The sequence below is a fragment of the Aphelocoma coerulescens genome, chromosome 1 (genome assembly GCF_041296385.1).
Source record: "Aphelocoma coerulescens isolate FSJ_1873_10779 chromosome 1, UR_Acoe_1.0, whole genome shotgun sequence".
NCBI lineage: Eukaryota > Metazoa > Chordata > Aves > Passeriformes > Corvidae > Aphelocoma > Aphelocoma coerulescens.
In genome coordinates, this window is record NC_091013.1 from 109,238,679 (window position 1) to 109,258,300 (window position 19,622).

Below are 19,622 nucleotides of genomic sequence, written 5' to 3' on the forward strand. Positions count from 1 at the left end.
TAAGGATTCTCACCATGGTCAAATGCTGCTGCTGCTGCTGATATAAAAGGGGGCAAATCAGAGATGGAGGAACCATAGACTGTATATTAAATGTAATGCTTTAAAAGAAATTGAATGGGATGCATTCTTAGCAGCCTAGTTCACGTTATAGAGACCTTTGTGTAAATTTTCTTGCTTTTCCACTGAATACTTCTCCCAACAACATGAGGTATATGTGGAGTAGGAGTGGATGGCTGAGTCAAGTTCATTGGAAATGGGGTAATAAAGAAACAAAAATATTATACCTGGGTAGGTACAATGGAAAATGAAATCAGCACTGGAAGCATTTTCCTGTAAAGGGGAGGCTGTCAAAGGGTTGACCATCACTGGAAAATCATCCTTTCTCTCTAGTACTGCTTCACAAAGGCAAAGTACCATCCAAACTTATGTGGGATACCTGTGTATGTCATCTGTGTGACATGCAGGTGGATATATGGAAATAGTGCTGAAGACGTGCAAATCCTTAGACCTTCTGAAAGCTCTAGTTTAGATGTGGGCAGAGAGATGACCCTTGGCTCCCTCAACCCTCTGAAATCACATTCTGACTCCAGGGTGGACAGATTGCCGCCCTCGGCTGCTAAATTAATTGAGCCAAAAATTGAGGGAGAGGGACCCACACTTCACCCATTCCACATGCACGAAAGAACAGGAAGTGGGGGGGAGGAAGGGGGAGGCTTCCTGATCTGCCAACTAGACCACTCTGTGAACACTTTCAAACAACACACCTTCAAATCCTTGTCTAGACATGGCCTTATGCAAGCCAGAGATAAGAATCAGCCCCTGAATGGGTGTTTTGTTATATAACCACCCATGAGGCACGGAGTTAAACATTTGCAGTAGTTTGTAACATTCCTAAAGCATTACGTTTGCAGCAAAGTGGATTATCTTGTCTCATTTTTCTCTGATGAACAATCAGCTTCGATCTTGACACATAAATTTATTATGCTTGGGTTAGACAAACTGAGCCTTAATAAGCTGCAGTTAAAAACCTCACTTTGTGTTTGTGGAGAGAAAACTCAGCTCTTAGGCTGCCTGACAGGGGTATGAAAATGAAATCAGGCTTCTCTACCCTCGTCCAGCTCAGGTTGAATGTCTATATACCAAAGATGTGATTTTGTTTTTTATAGGTTTTGCTAGATATTTGATTGCTTTGTTGGAACAGCTCCACAGTATCTGACTGAGCTGACCTCCAGATGTATCTCCTCCAGGGCATTATGTTCTGTTTCGCATTATCAGCTGCATGCTCCAAAGGTTAGGTTGTGAGAGCTTGGGTGGGGCTTTTAACTCCTTCTTCCATCCCAGCAGTCCTGACGTGCCTGTTCTCCTGTTCTCCCGTGGTTAATTCTACCCAACAGTGGAAGAAACACAATACAAACTCAGCTTGATTTAATAATTGCAGTCATGATTTATGTGCAAGGGTGTCACTTCATTGAACATTGATTTGATAGATAACGGAAAGCATGTGCCTGGCTTATTTGGAAAGTTTATTTGACACTACAGATTCTTGAAGGAATGTGCAGAAACTTTTAAATATATGGAACAAACTCACCTGGTGTAAATCAGGTGTCTGAATTGACAAGAGCAGTAATGGGTAAGGCAGTAATTAGTATGCATAACTATTTCAAGGTGAGTAAAGTAATACAGTTCCAGCGCCCGGAGTGTCATTGATTTACGCCAGCTGAGGATATGGCCCGTAGAACTGACAAGATATGGCTATGCCTACTAATTACTGAAGCTGCTAATGTATTTCAGCTGCTACTAACTGGTTTTATGTCACCAGAAAATTACAGAAGGTGCTAGCTCTTGCAGATCAGGCACCTACGTGTTTGTGCAGTTTTTTTGGTTAAATGGCCAGAAAAGCGAGGCTGTGCTTTTGTGGAGACTGTTCTCGGTAATGTTAAACCCTGCTTGACACACTGATCAGACCTCTCACTAACTTGGGGACCCTCCTTACAGTTTGCACTGTCCTCTTCCCAGACTGAGGCAGGATGAAAAGCTGATTTTTTGGTTAGCCTTCTGGCAGAGTGTGGTGATGCATTTAGGATGCTTTTGACGCTGTTACAATTTCAGGTGGCCACTCAGGGAGAAGCAGCTGGTGAGTACAGAAAACTTCCATACTTGGTATTTGCTGTGGTTTATAAGCAGCAAGAGCTGAAAATGTGTGGGAAGTGCTTTAAACTTCAATGGGCTCAGACAGATTCTAATTTATGTAGAGGGTATTGAGGGTTATACTGCATGCCATATTTTGTCCTGTCAGATTTATGTCTCAGATCACTTCAGTCACAGGTATGTCTTTCCAGGGTTTCAAATCATTACTGAAGGTAAAAGCCCTCACAGACATGAGGACACCAAAGTCCTTCACAGCATGGCCATAGGGTAAATGAGCATTCTTTCCCAGCTTTTGTTTCGTTCAATTCAAGTCCTGTGAGTGTTTTGAAATGCAAGAGTGGTTTTCTTTTTTATTCCTGGATCAAGTTTCTTTGGAACATCATTGGTAACTCTTGGCATAGTTGCCAGTGGGACTTGACCATGCAAGAACATTTAGAAGGATTTTTAAGACTGAGGTCTCTGCCCTGGCTTTACTCTACTGCCACTGACACAATAACAGTGAAGCTCCCTCAAAATACTCAGCTCTAACTAAGACATTTTTCATATATTGGCGTGCTCAGCATGCACAATATTGTGGGAAAATAACTAAATCTTTGTTTTTACTTCCCTGAGAGGAAGTTCCCTTTGTAGTTTTGGGCTGGAAGACAAACAAGTGAGTCCAAGACCGTTCACACTCACAGAGCAACTTTTATTTACATAGTCAGTAACCCCAGAAAATAGATGGTTACAGAAACATGTGGGCAACTCCTTCACCCTCCATTCCCAGTTCACTGCCAGTGCATGAAAGCCACATTAACTCTAAAGCTTAGTGTAGTTCATGTGGTAAGAATTAGACAGGAAAATTCCCCTTACAGAAATAGAGTTACAAATCTAATGGTTGCTGTGCTCAAGGCTAAAGTTCCTGTCCACAAGCTAACAACAACAAAAACTAAACATCTCTGCACCTTCTTGTGACCTGTGGTAGAAAAGTATAAATTAAGAGATGAGCTAATGAGGTTGTGATATTTTCTTGCTTTCATAGTCCAAACCAAAACCTAATTTTAATTGTGACAAGTATCTTTGTGCTAATACTTCTTTTTCTTCCAATTGACAGGCTCCGTTTTGTTATAATGCTAATCCATTTTGACAATACAGACAGGATATCTTCATAAAAACAGACCTTAACAAGACTTTCTGTTGACCTTTACCATATAGCTAGGTTATTTTCATAATTTACCTTGATTATCCTCACTTCAGCTATGAAGAGCCACAGTACTTTAGAAAAAAATTCAACTAAAACCAAATCGGCCAATAAAAAAAATCATCTGATTTAAGATGCTTCTTGATCAGATGTTCTGAGTTTTAATTTACTAAGTTGGTTGCAGTTTACTTGTCTTAATATTACTCAATACTGCTGTGCATGCTTTTACTAACACAACTGCTAATAAATCATTATGAGAGGAGAAGAAAAAGTATTATTTGGTATTAAGCCAGACTGCTTTTTTTATCAATTTCTCTATCTTCTTTGGAGTTCTTTAACGACAGGGTTGGCTCTGGCAACATTGAAGTACCTAAATTTTAAATAACAGATCTTGTCCAAGCTATTGCACTTGTCCATTAGATCTCTTAAATTTTCCTTATTCTTATATAGAAAATAAATATATTTAGCCTGGTTCTTCATTGTCTACACTCTGAGTAGTCATTATGCCCATGCAAGAAAAGCACAACACGAAAGGAAAAAAAAATCTGATTGGTAGCACAATGGATTTATTTTGAACTCATAGCAATAATTACACAAGGTGATGAGTGATGAAGAATCCAGCTCATTATTGCTAAGAAGCAGATATCTTTTAGCTAATACTGCACATCACATGTATAAAGGCCCTGGTTTATTACAGTGATTATTATTAGTCCAGTTGCCAATCCAAAGATCATATTTGATTGTCCCATGTGCAGCACAGTAGTAATTATTTCCCTTATTCATTCTTCCTCTATGCTTGTATAGACAGGTACATTAATCTGTTCTGCCAAGAGTGATCTTTTTATCTATGCAGAATTAAAATGATTCTCCCCTCTTATCTGCATCTTCCTGTATGCGGAGGACAAACCAAAAATGTTTCCTCACCCCATGTTTTTGTCAGTTCTCTGCTTGGAGGGTGATCAGATCATTTTTAATTGCATACTGAGCAACAACTATCTGACATTTGCGTTTCAGTGACTAAGACCTGAATTTTGTTGACAATATTAATATGCTCTTCTGTTTAACGTCTATCAATTTTTAGGAGTTTAATCAGATTAACACTTTGCTGAGGACTCTCAGGAATATGTCATTTTGACAAAACTAAACGTTTGTCATTCACCAGATAACACCAAGCTAAATTCCTTCACCTGAAAGATACTGTATGCATCACGTCCCAGTGTATCCTGGGAAGGAAAGTAGCAGTGCAAATAGACCCAGTGCTTTGCTAAGAGGTTTCAAAAGACAGGATGATGCAAGCAAAAAACATGCTGGCAAGAAAAAAGGGCAGTCCCACTCATCCCCTTCCCTTTCCTCGGGCAATGCTCTTATCTCCTGTCAAACAGACTAAGCACAGTAAAATGGCCAAGTGAATCATCTTCTGGAGGCCTAGTGACCTCACAGGAGGAATTTCACCATCATCTCTTTGGAAGGCAGGATCAAGCCTGTAGGGCCACTCCGAAGTAATTTATCTGTGGGAGGAAGAATCTAAACTTATATGATCCTCAGCTTGGCTGGAGGGACAGGTTTTCATGCAAAATTTTCCTGAAATTGGAAGCAGCATAAAATTTTCTTTTGACAGTGTTTGGCTGTTTGATTCATTTTTGAGAGTTACCTAAGGCTCTAACTCATAGAGAGAAATGAATGAAGAGGATCTCATCTGCTTGTCAGCCCATGAGTCAGCATGATGAGAAGATGCAAGGTGTGACCCAAGTGCATTTTTGGGTGACATGTTAAAGCGAAGTTCTGACCGCCTTGTTCATTAAAGATCCCACTGCAGTAATTATATCTGTAAAGTGTGTTAACTCTGGTGGCCTGGCCAGATGCCAAGCTTAAAAATTACATTCTTCCCATCTTTGTTTCAAGTGGACACTATAGTCTTCATTTCCTCTCCGAAACAGCTCTCTTATTCTAAGCTGCTAAATCCTTCCTGTGTTTCACCACAAAGTTTCAGCACTGTAATAGATTAAACAATCATTATATGGTTTCTGTATCAACTTGTAAAGCAAGGGAGTATTTCAGAAGATGAAAGGCAATATGAAAATGTAAACTACTAATACTTTTGGGCCTGCTCACTGCAATACAAAATTTGGCCAGTGGCAAAAAGTAGTCAGCCGAGAGAGTGTTGAGTGGCTCCATTAACCATTGATGTGCAACATTTCTCCCAGCATATTTAGTGTCATGAATGCATAAGTTTGACCTAAAAATCAGATCTTTATGTACATTGTGGTACTGGCTCAGCTTTCTTTTTCAAGTCAGATTCTCATCAGATTTATGCTGCAAGCAGTTACAAGTTCTGCTTGAGAGACACTTGTGTTAAGATCAAAAAAAAAGGCAATACCTGGGCTTTTTGTACGTGCTTGGTTGCCTTTGTGGGCTCAATGCTGGAGAGTAATTTCATAAAGGACACAAACAAGCCACCTGTGTTAAAGTTCTCCCTGTTTGATGCCAATGCTGGGTGTTTAGAGAGAGAACATAAGAGAAGGGCACACCTGTAGCAGTATTTCCCCTGGTAGTACCTCCTGAGATTCTCCCTCTACAGGGCTGCACACAAAGAAACAAGGCACAGAACTGTGGCGTGAAGGAATGATCTACAGATGTAGCTGATGCTGAAAATGCAATTTGCATAATATGGTAATGTATGCATTATAGTTCCAACTACATACATGATCAAAGCATCCATTGTAAATGATAATGCAAATTAATTTTAGGCTCATTACTATTAATTGAACCTGAATAGAAATCAGATTCAGTAAAAATAGAATAAAGAAACAAACTGAAACTATGTAGGGAAACAGTCATCAATGCGATTATTCTCTCTCACTCATAGTTAGGCACGTGCTCCTTCTGCCTGTGTTGCTCCTTCTGCCTTCTCTGGTACGATTTCAGATAGAAATTCTCCTTTATTCTGCAGTTCATTCTCTTGGTTTCTCTTCTGATGTTCATGTCACTCTCTCAGCACACTTTCCTAAATGTATTATTAAGGTCTGCATGGTCTAAGAGGTTGCCATTACCCTAAGCTTTATTCATTCCTTTTCCAAATTAAATCAAGTTTGGGCTTGAATAATGTTGATAGGGACATTTGCGTAAACTAAGTTTGTTACTGCAGTAATGGGGTTGTTTTTGTGAATTAATGGGTCATTTGTTTTTAAAAACAGAACACCAGTATGTTCCTGATGTTCCTGCCCCTTCTAATAACACTGTAATGGTGATCTTTTGTCCTGTTGTAATGGTTTCTTGTTTCTGTGGTGCCTGGAGATAAAAGAAGGCTAAAACTCTAGGATCTAGCCATTATCCAGAACTGAAGTTCCTGTCCTAAAGTGGTTTTAAAATCATTTAATCATGTAATGTAATTAAATCCTGATTTTTTTGCTAAATATTTAAATCTGGTGAGACTACATTTTTTTTTTTTAGACGGTACTGGAGTGTGATCTTCACTATAAGTGCATGGTTAGCTTCCTGAGAATTAAAGCCACCATTAGGATATGAGCATCTTTTATTTCTCTGTGAATATCTGAACTTCATCAAAAACCTACTTTCAGCATAGGATAATGCATTGGGCAAAGACTGCAGTAGTAGATGCAAAACAAATTTCTTCCTAAATTGAGGAAGCTAAAGAGGACAGATAAAGTTTGTGATGTCATTCCTAGGAACATTCCTGTCTGTCTCTCCTTAGTAAGATCTTAACAAGTTCACTCTGGCATTTCAAAGGAAATGCCATTTTAAGTAATAAGTAATCTTATTAATTTCCTTACTGTTATTGTTATTTTCTTTATTACAGATCTTGTGATTTATTTACATGTGGCACTGTATGAAATGTCAATGAAACAGCTTTTTTTTTTTTTTTTACAGTTTATACTATATTGGTATTTATAACTGCAATGACACTGCACAGAACTTATTATCTTTATATTTCAGGATGTATTAGTTAATACCCAATCACTTTCCTAAAATAATTTTGGAAAATGTGTTGAACAGATATTTGTATCACAGTGGCTACCTCTGAACCAATAGGGCCAATACAAAGATAATATATTATATATTTTTTTTATATATATAGAGTGTGTGTATATATATGTATATATAATGTATATATATTTTGATCCAATATTGCCTTCATCACCTACAGAGAGCAAAGGTAGACTGACAGCTGGAAGGCTAAAGGGAGGTATTTTGTCCCTGTCCTTTGATGTCTCTTCACACTTTTACCCTGCAGTATTTCAGATGTTCTCACCCTGTTTCCCCCAAGAGAGGTACATGCAAGCAAAAGCTGAAATACGTTTCCCATTGTCCAACACACAAAACATTTTTGCTGGGGAAGTCCTGGTTACCAAATGTGTCTTCAGAATGTGCAGACACTAACAGTAGTAGAGCACACCCAGAAGATTGGCTTTGTCACCTTTATTCATGATAAATGACATTTTACTTCATGTGCACTCACTGAAATCAGCAGGGCTCGAAGCAGAGTATGCAGATATTGATTTAGAATCCTGGAACAGAATCGCTCACTCTTCCCAAATTTTACATTTTTTAGAAATGCTGGTCACCATTTTAACAGCTCTAAAACTGGATGTTGCAGGTGTCTTGCATTGACAGCTGCAATTTTACTGTGCAGCACAGGGTGTCCACTCTCATTACGTTTCAAGACGCAGGAAATGCAACTCAATATCTGAATGCATAAGAAGGAAGGAGCCTTTTAGAGTTCAAGGTAAGTGCCATGATTTTTTAAGTTTCTGGAGGAGGAGAGAGCATTTAATGGATCCCTTACTTAATTTTGAAACTTGCTTTTCATTTTTAATGTTTCCTACAGGATTCAAGAAACCTGTTGACAGCAGTACACACTGGTATATAAAAAAATCAATTCCAGACTTTTATACTTACATGTGCTGGCTTCCCATCCCCCAAAAGCCCACAGTAAGGAGGTTCACAAATGGGAAATGAAGAACTGCCAGGCACTTGGATCCTTATTGTGAAGATTGACTGAAGAGAAGAATGCAAAACACAAGGTGCTGCATAGAAACCTTTGAATCAGAACAAGTGGGTAACTACACAAATGATAAAATAATATGGGTGTATTCACTGCACTCAAAATTAGTCTATTGCATTGCTTCCTGAGGCCATAATTTGTGTCCGATGTTCAGCAGGATTTAAAATCTGACAAAATATTCATGTAGACAACAGGAAACTCCCAAGGTATTAACCCAGGGTTTCTAAAAGTCCTACTGGAGAAGTTATCTCTTCCTAAATGGTAAGGCATAAGGCAATTCCTGAGCATCAAGAGCAAGGAGGAGATTTTTCCCCAAGACTATATGTTTATTCCTTCCTTAGCTCCTTATACTTTCTCTAAACTTCTGCTTACTAAAGGTAGGTTGCTGGAAACCATGAACTCCTGCGGTCTGATCCAACATGGTGATTCCTATAGATCTAATCAGGATGGATATTCAATAAATAAACAAGTCTTCTTGTGACATGCAAAAGGAGGAAAGGGACAAAGCATTCCAGGCCAAGGTCAGAAAGTCCCTATGAGCTCTATTCTAGGTTGCTCACCATATTTTCTATTTTTGCTTGGCTTTCTCCTCCAGACTTCAACTTGCCTGATGCCTTTCTGTTTCATGGGATTTTTTCCAGATATTGACAATAGGTGTTTTGCTTTGGATGACAAGCTTGACAAACTGTAAAGTCATGTCCTACATGTTCTGGTATGCGCTCATATCCTACTATGATCTCATTTTAAGGAATGTGATTGTGATTTCCAGCATTACAAGCTGAAATCAGGATTTGGTTATATCTGCCATATATACCATGTAAAATACTGTCTCTCTCTGAATTTCAGCTCATGCCAATACATCTTCATAGCCAATGCTGGGAAACATCACCAATTACTGTGGCTGTTTTCAGAGCACAAGAACAGAATATTTAATTTTACCAGCCTCTAAGGACAGCAAAACTGAATTTGAACTCTAGTTAAAGTTTTGCAGATTACTCCTGACCTCTCTGGGACAAAGAGATGAAGGTCACTGGAGTCATGACTTTTTTCACATTCTGCTTGTCTTTGTCATTCTCCTAATAATGCAGAGGACTAGAAACAAGAGCTGGGTGGTGTTTTTTTCCCCCTGCCTGGAAATCTATTTAGATTAGTCACCAGGTTTTCCAGTCTACGGTCATTGAAGGTCATTTGGTTTATAGCTGAAATTCTCAATTGGAACCTCATCTTGTAATCAGAACTTAAAACCCAAGCAAGGTTTTGTATCTCCTCTGAAAGGGTAGGTTGTTGTATGATTAGCTTCAGAATGTTAAATGGACTCTCTGTGTAATGATGGGTAATTTTGGGGGGCTTAAATTGCCGACAAGAAGACCTGTCTTGAATAATAATGCCAGGCTATTTTATAAAGAACAGTATTCTAGGCTTCTCCTAAATGCTAATTCTATTACACATTAACATTTCCTTTGCTGTAAAATGGCAAAAGGCAAGCCAGCAAGATGTAAAAATCTTGCAAAGTGCATTTGCACTTATAGACTGCTCCTAAGAGCAGGCTGTTTCCTGAAAATGTCCCTTAAATAAGCATCCACTTACAGTGGTCATCATCATACAGTCAGCATCTGCTAATAGCTGTTCCACAGCCTCGGCAAACACAGAGTATTTGTTGTAATCTAGAGAGTGATGGAAATACCTGTGTAATTTTTGCACTTCTTCTTTTTTTTTTAAACTATTCTTGGCCCTAAGTATAAAGCATCAGTCACACAGCATAGATGTATTCCTAGGGGCTGTTCATAAAGCCTGGTGTCCTCTATATTCTCTGGTTCTCTAAGACTATTGGTGAGAATCTGAAAGCTCTTTTTAAATTTTTGTTGATTGATTGATTATTTTAATGTCTCTTTGGTCCATGTGCAACTCAAACACAAATATTTACGTGTGCATGTATATATAAAATTAATTAAAACTGAAGCTTCTTGAAGGAAACAATCCACCCCTGCCATGATATTGTTATTGGGGATACTATTTAGCTTTGTTAGGGGAAACAAATTTTTGGCCAACATCTCCTGATGTACAAGTTGACCTTTGATGTCTTCATTTTTATTACACTTTAGGTTCCCAGCTTCACAGGCTAACCCAGTGCCCATATGGATGGCTTTAGCATGTTCCACCTCTCTTTTTGCCCCAGCTGCTGCCTCCCTTTCTGTGTTTCCATTTGACATCCACACAGCTGCTTGGATACAAGCAGGAGGTTATCTTGAACAGGGATGGGTGTCAGACACTGCCCTGTGCAGGGACAGCTTGAGGAGTGTCTCCAGTTGGATATCGTCCCCCAGCATCACCACCGTGACGTGTGATGTCAGCTCATTGCTTGTTCCAGCAGGCGTTATTGTCACTCTTACTGGCAAGCTGGGCATTTCCAGAACATCTCTGTGGGCAGATGGTGCATCCCCAACTTGGCTCCATTTGTAAGGAGTCTGAATCACCCTTTGGACACACCTTCTTGATTCCTCTCTGGGCTTGCAGGAGCTGACATCACCCAGCTCTTAATCTCTTCTCCAGAAGCACCAAACTCCAATGCCAGATTACCTTTCTCCTTTATCTTCTTCAGCCACTCCCCAAACAGAACTCCTTTTAAGTGATTACTTTCATATAGTCACTTTACACGGATTTTAAAAAGTTCCATGGATTTCCGAATAGTTCACTCCAATAGATTCCAGCTCAGCAACTCCACCAGCTTCCCAGAGGTTGCAGATACCACAAACATGAATATACCCCTACTCTCCATGGTTTTTAAAATACTGGGTTCCAAATTATGCTGCTGTTGCTTCACATCTCTCTGATGCAAAGATGATGGAAAGCTGCTGTAACTGAATATCTGAAAAAAAACCCCAGCCACATAATGAATCAATACCATTCAGAGCTATCTTTGTTTTACAGTTGTCATTATCCAAACAAGGCCCTGACTACTTTGGAGAACAAAAAGCAGAAAAGTTGTTAAACAATTTTCTTTTACTCAAGTTCATTTCATGAGTCAGATACATCCCAAGGATCTGGGCCTGCATTTCTAAAGCCGGATATTTTGCTGGGGCCAGGCTGACTTTTCCAGCTAGCTTCCTTTCTCCACAGCTGAGATCTCAGAAGAAATAAAAATCAGTGTAACTCATGTTAAAAGGGCACCTTTTAACTCTATGTACCCAGCCCCATCAGCCTCCTGCCTCTCTCAGGCTGGCAACCAAATACCAGCATGTTGGAGAATGCATTTACTTTTTGATGAAGTACAGACCTTAAAAAGCTAAGCTGGATACAAAGTTCATGACAGACAGCAAGGTCTTTTGCAGACAGAAAAGTGCAGCTGCAAAAAGAGCCTGCTCACAATGAATTGCAGGAAGGCCGTGGTTTGAGATATTTTACTTCTTAATAGCGTAGGGAGGGAGGCTCCTGGATGTATGTGGACACCACACTGGCTCCAGGGGTCATGTCTCCAGCAATAGTGTAGGTAGCTGTGGGCTCCCTTCTAGCACACGATTTAGTTGATGTTCCTGAACCTAATGAATTTTGGCGGCAGGAATGATAATGGCAGACAATTGTTTGTCTCCAGTTGCTAAATTTTGTTAGAGAGTTAAAATAAACCTGTCTGTTTGACTAGTCTCATGTGCAACAAAACAAAAATAAGCCTTCACAAAGAATCATTTTCAAGCACCATTTTACTTTTTGTCTTAGGCTTGCAAATGCTTTTCATGTTTTCTGATATGTCAGATATCATAATGCAAAATAAATAACCAAGTGAAACACACAGACATATTCTCTGGGTGGCTTGTGATGTAGAAAAAAGAGGCTTCTGCTGCTTCCTTTACCCCCTTCCTGGTCTTTCTTTTTTTTCTTTCTAAGGCTTGCAATAGATGCCTCTTTGTAGCATGTACATGAAACACTGATGTTATTTTAATACTGTACTGTTTCGCAGCATTTTGGAGCCCAGTCACAGCTCAGGACCCCCTGTGAGTTAGACATCGTGCAGACAGAACAAAGTCAGCCCTGGCTCTGAGGAGAGCCCATCTCACACTGTACCTCCCATGGCCACAGGAAACTCACATTGTAAATGTTGATGCATTCAACACATCTGCCACACATGCAGATCGTGGAGACAGTGACATTGCCTGAGATGCTGGGGGGTTTGCAGCAATGCCTATTGGTTGCTAAATACGTCATTCAAATTGAACCACTTTTTTAAAAAAGCTTAAAGCTGGAGTTTGCCATGCACATTCAGCTTTGGAGGAACATGGGACTGGATCAGGACTTGGTAGGTCAAATATTTAAAAGTCCTCCAGTCATGTAGGAACTCAGAGCCTCAATTTCAGAAATGAATTGGAATTTAATTTCAAGGAACAAAGAACTTAGGACATTTTTGCAAGGAGGGATAGGTTCCCATTTCACTTTTCAAAATATTACTCCTTCTGTTTAAAAAATACCCTCCCACATAGAGACCCATCCCTGACAGTCCAGAACAGACAGAAAACAGCGATAACTCTCTGCTGATTAGACCAGTACAGGGCCTGCCCACTAATAACAGCCAGACAAGAAAAATCCCTGTTATGGTCCTGCAACCGGACCTTTCTTCCTTTGTCAGTAAGTGAATCACAAGTACATTTTACTGCAGCCAAATTAAACTCAAAACCAAAATGCTGCCCTCCTTTGGCCCCTTATCTCTTTCACTGTAGCTTGACTTTACATTGAAACCATCAAATAAAACTTCAAAATGGCATAGGACCAGTGACTTACCATTTAGCATCAGCTTGCATTTTTCTATAAAAGCAAACCTGCTTCTGCTAGAAATAGCTACAGGCATTTGACTCATTAAATTTTTGTTTGAATGAATTTTTTTTTGATCAAAATAAAATGTTATTTCTAAGTTACACCCCCCCCAAAAAAGAAAAAAATCTACTCAAGCTCTTCCCAAAAACAAAGCAGACTTTCTATCTTTTAGAGTGGGGATCATAGCTAAAGGCTGTTATTTCTTTTTTTCTATGAAGTTATTTGGGCAATTAAATATATTTGGAAACAGGTTTTTTTTTCCTCCTAGAAAACTAATAATTATGTCCCTCAAAATAATAGTAACAGAGTGGAGTAATTCATTCTAGAAAGATAAATAAAATTGTTCTCTGCCTTACACTTCTTTTGTTTTGACCTGTAGGTCAAAATAGGATAATGTTTCTTGTTAATAGAAACAGCTCTGTAAGGGGAAACATGTTGACAGTAGCTTCAAAACAGTTTCAAACAATGAAAGATCCAACATCCTTGCTTAAAATCCCTCACAGAAATCTCTAACTTCCAGGACTGTAACCTTCCAAGGTCTGCTCCCAAGGCTGGTCTCCATGCCCAGCTGATGTTGGGTTTGCACTGGTCTTCACTGCTGGACTGTGCCCCCTGCTCTGTAGGTGATGCTGTCCAGGGAGATTCCTGGCACCAGTAAAACACCCCTGTGCTGCTGCATGTTATGTTTTTCAAAATTATCTGCTGTTTCATTAAAACACAGTGAAAAATTCTGTAGTTTCAAAAAGTCAATGGGGGCAGCTGCAGGGGCATGATTTCTCTTGGACAGAGTAAAACCACCGGGACCCTGGCCCATACCTAGACTTTTAAACAGTAAAAAAAGAGCAATATTTTGCTGATTTCTTGCAGCTGAGGGACTTTATGTAGATTTTTGGAGGGGCTCAAACTACTCTTACTAAATACCCACCACACTGATAGACACAGGTTATGCTCTGCACCATGGGATCGGTAGGTGTTTTGCCATTAACTGGAATATTTCACATATGATAAAAGTTGGAGCCACAGAGAATCCTGCTGCATGAGAAGCATATCGTGGTGGCCATAGCTGGGAGAAATTTGGCTTAGCTCCCTTGACTGCATAAATGTAAAGTCCACTTACACTAGCTGTGTGTCTGGCCTTAGAAGTTGATTTATCGTTCGATCCCTTAGCCGAGGTCAAAACTATCACGCATGTATCTAACTGAATGTGCAGAACAGCTGACATGGAAAGAGAAAATATGTTTTAAAAAATAATTAAAAGTATTTCAGAAAGCTACAAGATCATTCCTAGCTATTTTTAGAGTGCTCATGACAAATTTCTGATACACTAACCACCTGCGAGGGCAGTGCTAGCTCCTTCCAGTGAGAAGGGCTTCCACTTGGTCTTCATCTTTACAGCCAAAGTTTTCAAGGACATGGCTTGTTGCTTAATTCATTTGATCCTATTGGCTAGCTGTCAACAAAAGTGTCAATCCTGTATTTGTAACGTCATAAACTTCCAAGTATGATGTTGTAAACTGAGGACCATGACTTTGACTTAAGGGCAGGAGCAGATGGCCGAGGCATGCACTTACGAGCTTGTTTTCAGGAATCAAGACCTTGCAATCATAACACTAAAAAGTTACTTCACTGGAAAAGAAGGCAAGAAATCATTTTGCTGAAGTGCCCCTACTGTTTCTTCAAACCTTCCTGAAAAAAAGATAATTGATTTCTAAGATCTGTGCAAGACTGCATATTTATTGCGCTGAATGAAATATGGATTGCATGAATTCTGCTGGTGTGACATTCAACCCACTTGAATATTATGAGTTTGACAGTTTGACTCTAACTCAGTTTATTTCCCATTTGAGAGACTGGAAAGGAACAGATGGGGATGTGAGAACGACCAGGGAGGGGAAGAGCGTGCAGCAGCTTGTGCTGCCGGGCCCTGGTGTGAGCACACCTCCCCGCAGCCGCTCAGGGGTTGGGACCGCCACCGAGAAGCGGTTTTCCAGACATTATTAAAACTGCAGAAGCACACGCAGCTCCTAAAGCAGGCGTTAGGCAGCCCCAGAAGGTAAGAGAAGGTCTGCTGAGTACTGGCTGTGCCAAATTTAGCACTTGAGGAGAAAAGGTGATAGAGGTCAGCTTCACAGGTCTTGTAGGACGTTGGCTGTCTCCACTGTTCGTCACTGCTGTCAGGCATACCCCTACATTAGTGCTGAGTTAATAAATAACTGGTAGCTGCATCATCACAATATTTACTCTACTGGTCTGAACATTTTTTTTCCCCCCCAGTTGATAGCATCTCTCTTTTTAAAATGTTTTGTGTGTTTTCAGGTCTTTCGTCTACTTACCACATTTGGTGTCCTTATTACATATACTGTTTAGTCATATATTTACTGCAAATTAATGAAGAAGAACACTTGGCACGTTCCAGAGTCAAAATACTTTGCAAACATTAACTAATTAATAATGTATCCCTTATTTTCAGACATGCTAGCATGCTTGAATGCCGAGTGAAATTCTGCTAAATCATTGTCTCCCCGCATGTCCCCTGCTCTTTTGCTAACCCATTACATGGTTCAAGAGTCTGATTATTGAGTTTGGTTATAGACAGCAAGTCTGATTCAAACTTTTGATAAGCGCATGATTTCCAAAATGCCTCTATAATCCAGACCAGGCTTCTAAACAGAGCTCAATGTGACACACAGCAGTGTCTGAGTGCATGAGGTATGATCTTAAAATAAGCTGAGTGTCTTCTACCTGACAAAATATAACCACCGTTTTAGGAAGGTCTGGCCCCGGAAGGCAGAGGCTTTGCCTAGGAATCAAAGAGGTTTTACTATTTTGTTGTATATTCCAGTGGAGACCCTGAACTGAGTGCACTCCTATGCCAACAGGGATACTGCAGTAGCACCAGCCCTGCCTTCTGCAGCAGCTCGGGCCAGGGCCACGCATTTAACTCCTTGCCAGCCAAGAAAACTCAGGCTGTTGTTCTCCAGATAGAAAACCAAGACACAAATCTTACAATTAACATCAGCAATGCCCATTCTTTATAGAGCCTTGTAACTGGTTTGCTTCAAAGGTGTTTGTTTTCATGGCAGAGTTTACAGAGGCTGCACCTTTATTTATCCCAGGACACCCTTATAAATGTTTGAGTGCAAGGCTCAGTTACTGCAATTCCCTCATAGCAGGAGTTTGCCACAACTCAGCTGGTTCACGAGGCTCGCTCACAGAGTCGACAGCTTGAGCGATATTGCTCCCACCTTGCTTTCCCTGATTTTTGCCAGCATTTGTATTGCATTCCCTTTTCTGTTTACCATCTCCCTGCTGCTTTAGCATGATGCAAACTGTCATCTTGAAAGAAGCACAGAGTGTTTAAAAAAATATTCCTTTGTGAAACTTCGAGCAGATAAAGTAATGTGCAAGTCCAGATGCCTCTTCAAGGGTTTTCACATTTTGAAGGTGAGGGAGGGATTGCAGGGCTTAAGGTTTTGTTTTTGTTTTGCAAATATGGGGAGAGTGCTCTGAGTCTAGACAATGTATGGTCTTAGATCAAGAGCACTGAACACTGCTTTCTTTCAGGTACTACAGCCAGAAGAGATGAATTCCAAACTTTCACTTCCTAGAATGAGTGATGCCCTTCTAGGATGTACCATCCACTTACCCAAAAAGAACAAAAGGCACAGTATGTACATATTCGTGGGTAACACTGCTGAGGAAGGAACAACTAGTCTCTCTCTTCATGAGAGGCTTATCTGAATTCAGTACACCAGTTCTTCTGAGTCTGCGATGTTTGCAGTTCAGTCACAAATTTTTCTCTACATTTTCCACCTCACTTGAGTGTTCCAAAGCCTAATATGAGAGCAAGCAGTGTGCTTTTTCTGGTCTGCAGAAACCAGTATGCCCTACTTTTCACTTTCCTTAGAAAAGAAAATTTTTTTCTTCAGAGAGTGTTCTGTAGAAATGCAATGAATCCTCCAGCCTGCTACTTTATAACATGCTGTACTCCCAAGGTCAATCGATTAATATTCTGTATTAATCATTACACTTCTGATTAACTCTTGCCATCCCTGAACCCTTATGGAACTTGCACAGAACAGTGGCTGTACTGATATTTCTTGCTCTCTTTGTTTTTCAGGTTATATGGAGTGGTTAGGGGTGAGCCTGACACCACTAGAATCTAGATAACAAAGTAGAAGAGATTTTTAAGATAGGTTAAGAGAACTGTAATGGCATCTAGGCACTGATACAGAAAGAGCAGCTCTTCTGTGTCATGCAGAAATTAAACTGCTTGCCTAAGAACTTATTGCTTCTAGGACTCCCAGACTAGTCCTTATAAATAGCAAACTTGTAAATAGTTTGACAGCCTTCGGGGACTGCTGACCTTGAATTCCCTTTCTATGAGTACATCCAAGATTGTGCAAGCAATTCTTGTTAAGCAACACCTATATTTATAAAACTTATAGAAATGCATAATGTAGCAGACCTGGCTTGGAAACAGCCACTGGTTTGGCTGTTTTACTGTTCCATGGTTGTAATACAGGGACGAAGGAAATCCAGCCATTAGTTCACCCTTGCCCTTAAGGAACATCACTCCTGTGATTAGCTTAATGCTTTTTGTTTGTAATCCATTCAACCCCCAGGCCTCCTAATCCAGTTCTCACTCTCATGCTACACACAAAAATAGGCCGAACAACCCATTGTGCAGCAATTTTTCAGTGTTATGCCCAGACCCAGCTTTTGGATCTCTTTGTCCCAGATCCTTGGAGCTGTTTGTCTACCCTAAATGTCAAAGAAGCAGACTCCCATGAAGGCTCCTGTCTTTGGGGATTCCCAGCTGCCGCTCAGACATCTGCAGGCGAGGAGGGAGGAATGATTCAGAAAAAAGGCTTGCAACTGAGGTGTGTTTCCTTGATTTAAAGAGAACATAACCTAAAGCAGCTCCTTGGATTTTTTGACCAGGGCCAGGAACTGGATCAGAGACCAGAAAAGCTGTGTTTCAGAGCTTACACTGACATCTCCGCCTCTTTCCAAACTCACATCGAGTATTTCTCAGTTGCTGACTTGAAAAAACCACAAGCAAATACAACCCCACATTTCCATCCCAACAGCTAATTCTGATTGTTGACATACTTTAGGGGATTCTCTTTACCTTAAATATTATCATCAAGGCACTGGTGTCAACTGGAATGTTTCCATTCAATAAAGCTTGATTCATGTTGATTCATAGTAGCAAAGAATTTAGTAATTTCTTTTATGGATGCTGTTATATGGGAAGTGCTACATTTGTCTGTTTTGTCAACTGAGCATTGAATTGCTCTGGTGAGATACTTAAAACTATTTCTTCAGGCTAACTTTGCAAATGTAGCTTAATGGGAAAATGTCTAACATTATTATTAATTTAAAATAGAAATTACATGTATTCTACTTGGACTTGCATTTAAATTTGTTTAATATTCTCTATATATAATTTAATGCATTTTGGCCTATCAGAGTTGACTGATAAACGAATAATATCAGGGGGGTCATTTAAAGTAGTAGAGTTGAAATATGCTTGTTTGTGAAATTGAAAGAAGTGCACTGATTAGGTGGAAAATTGAAATTTGCAATGTGTCTTGAGTTCTTTTGGTTTTAAGAATCCTGATTATACAGCATTAATGCCTCCGGCTTAAACTCTGTATTTAAACTGATGCATGAAGGAATAGGGGAAGATAGATCTGCAGTGCTTTGCTTGAGTTTACTGAGTTCAGGCCATTTTGGGGAATTTACAATGAAAAAATACATTTGAGATGGAAGACACCAGGTCACAGGGACATTCTGATTTCCATGCAGGACTCCCATCGCCCAGCTGCCCAGACTGCGTGGCACAGCAGCTCCCGTGCAGTCCCTGAAACTGATTTCCTTTCCACGGAAACCAGGGAGCGGGTTCCCAAACCTAACCTGAATGTGCAACTGGATACACTGGGAATTGCTGCCAGGCTCCTCAGTTCAGCTGCTAACCATTCAGGATTGGTCCTCTACTCCAAATTGCTATGATTATGTTACAACAGCAGAACACAAGATGGGAAAAGAGGAGTAACTCCTCACCAAAACAGCTTCACCAAGGACTGAACACTACTCCAAAAAATGAAAAGGCCCCAACATACAGTCAAAAACTAGTTTGCCCAGGCATAGAACTGCAGTCCTGTAGTGCCAAAGGTAAATGAGGCAAAAACCAGAGCTTTAAAAAGCTGCATAAATACAGCAGTACTTCATAGAGTAAGTCTGGAAAGACAAAATTTATCTTGTGCCTTTATTTCAGAGATGGAGCCTTCAGTGACACTTTAGTTCAGAGGTGTAAGGAGCGTGGGGAAGAACAGAATTTACCAGCCTAGGTGCAGTCTAAACCATTGACAAACCTCTTGAAACCTTATAAATGCAAGAACAGATTCCTTAGTTGCCCCAAGCTGAATTTCACTTGTTTGGTTTAACAAAACTTCCCTTCAAGGT

General features: G+C 40.0%; 1 long non-coding RNA gene across 2 annotated transcripts; it reads left to right on the top strand.

The window, feature by feature from the left end:
• The first annotated feature begins 1,796 nt into the window (after positions 1-1,796).
• On the top strand, positions 1,797-10,332 carry LOC138114573 (uncharacterized). 2 transcript variants are annotated; one of them, XR_011152677.1, is made up of 4 exons: positions 1,797-1,930; positions 2,017-2,134; positions 7,944-8,072; positions 8,175-10,332. It is a non-coding gene; the product is annotated as an uncharacterized lncRNA (long non-coding RNA). The 2 variants fall into 2 exon arrangements; XR_011152676.1 differs by having other exon boundaries at positions 1,799-2,134.
• The last annotated feature ends 9,290 nt before the right edge of the window (positions 10,333-19,622 follow it).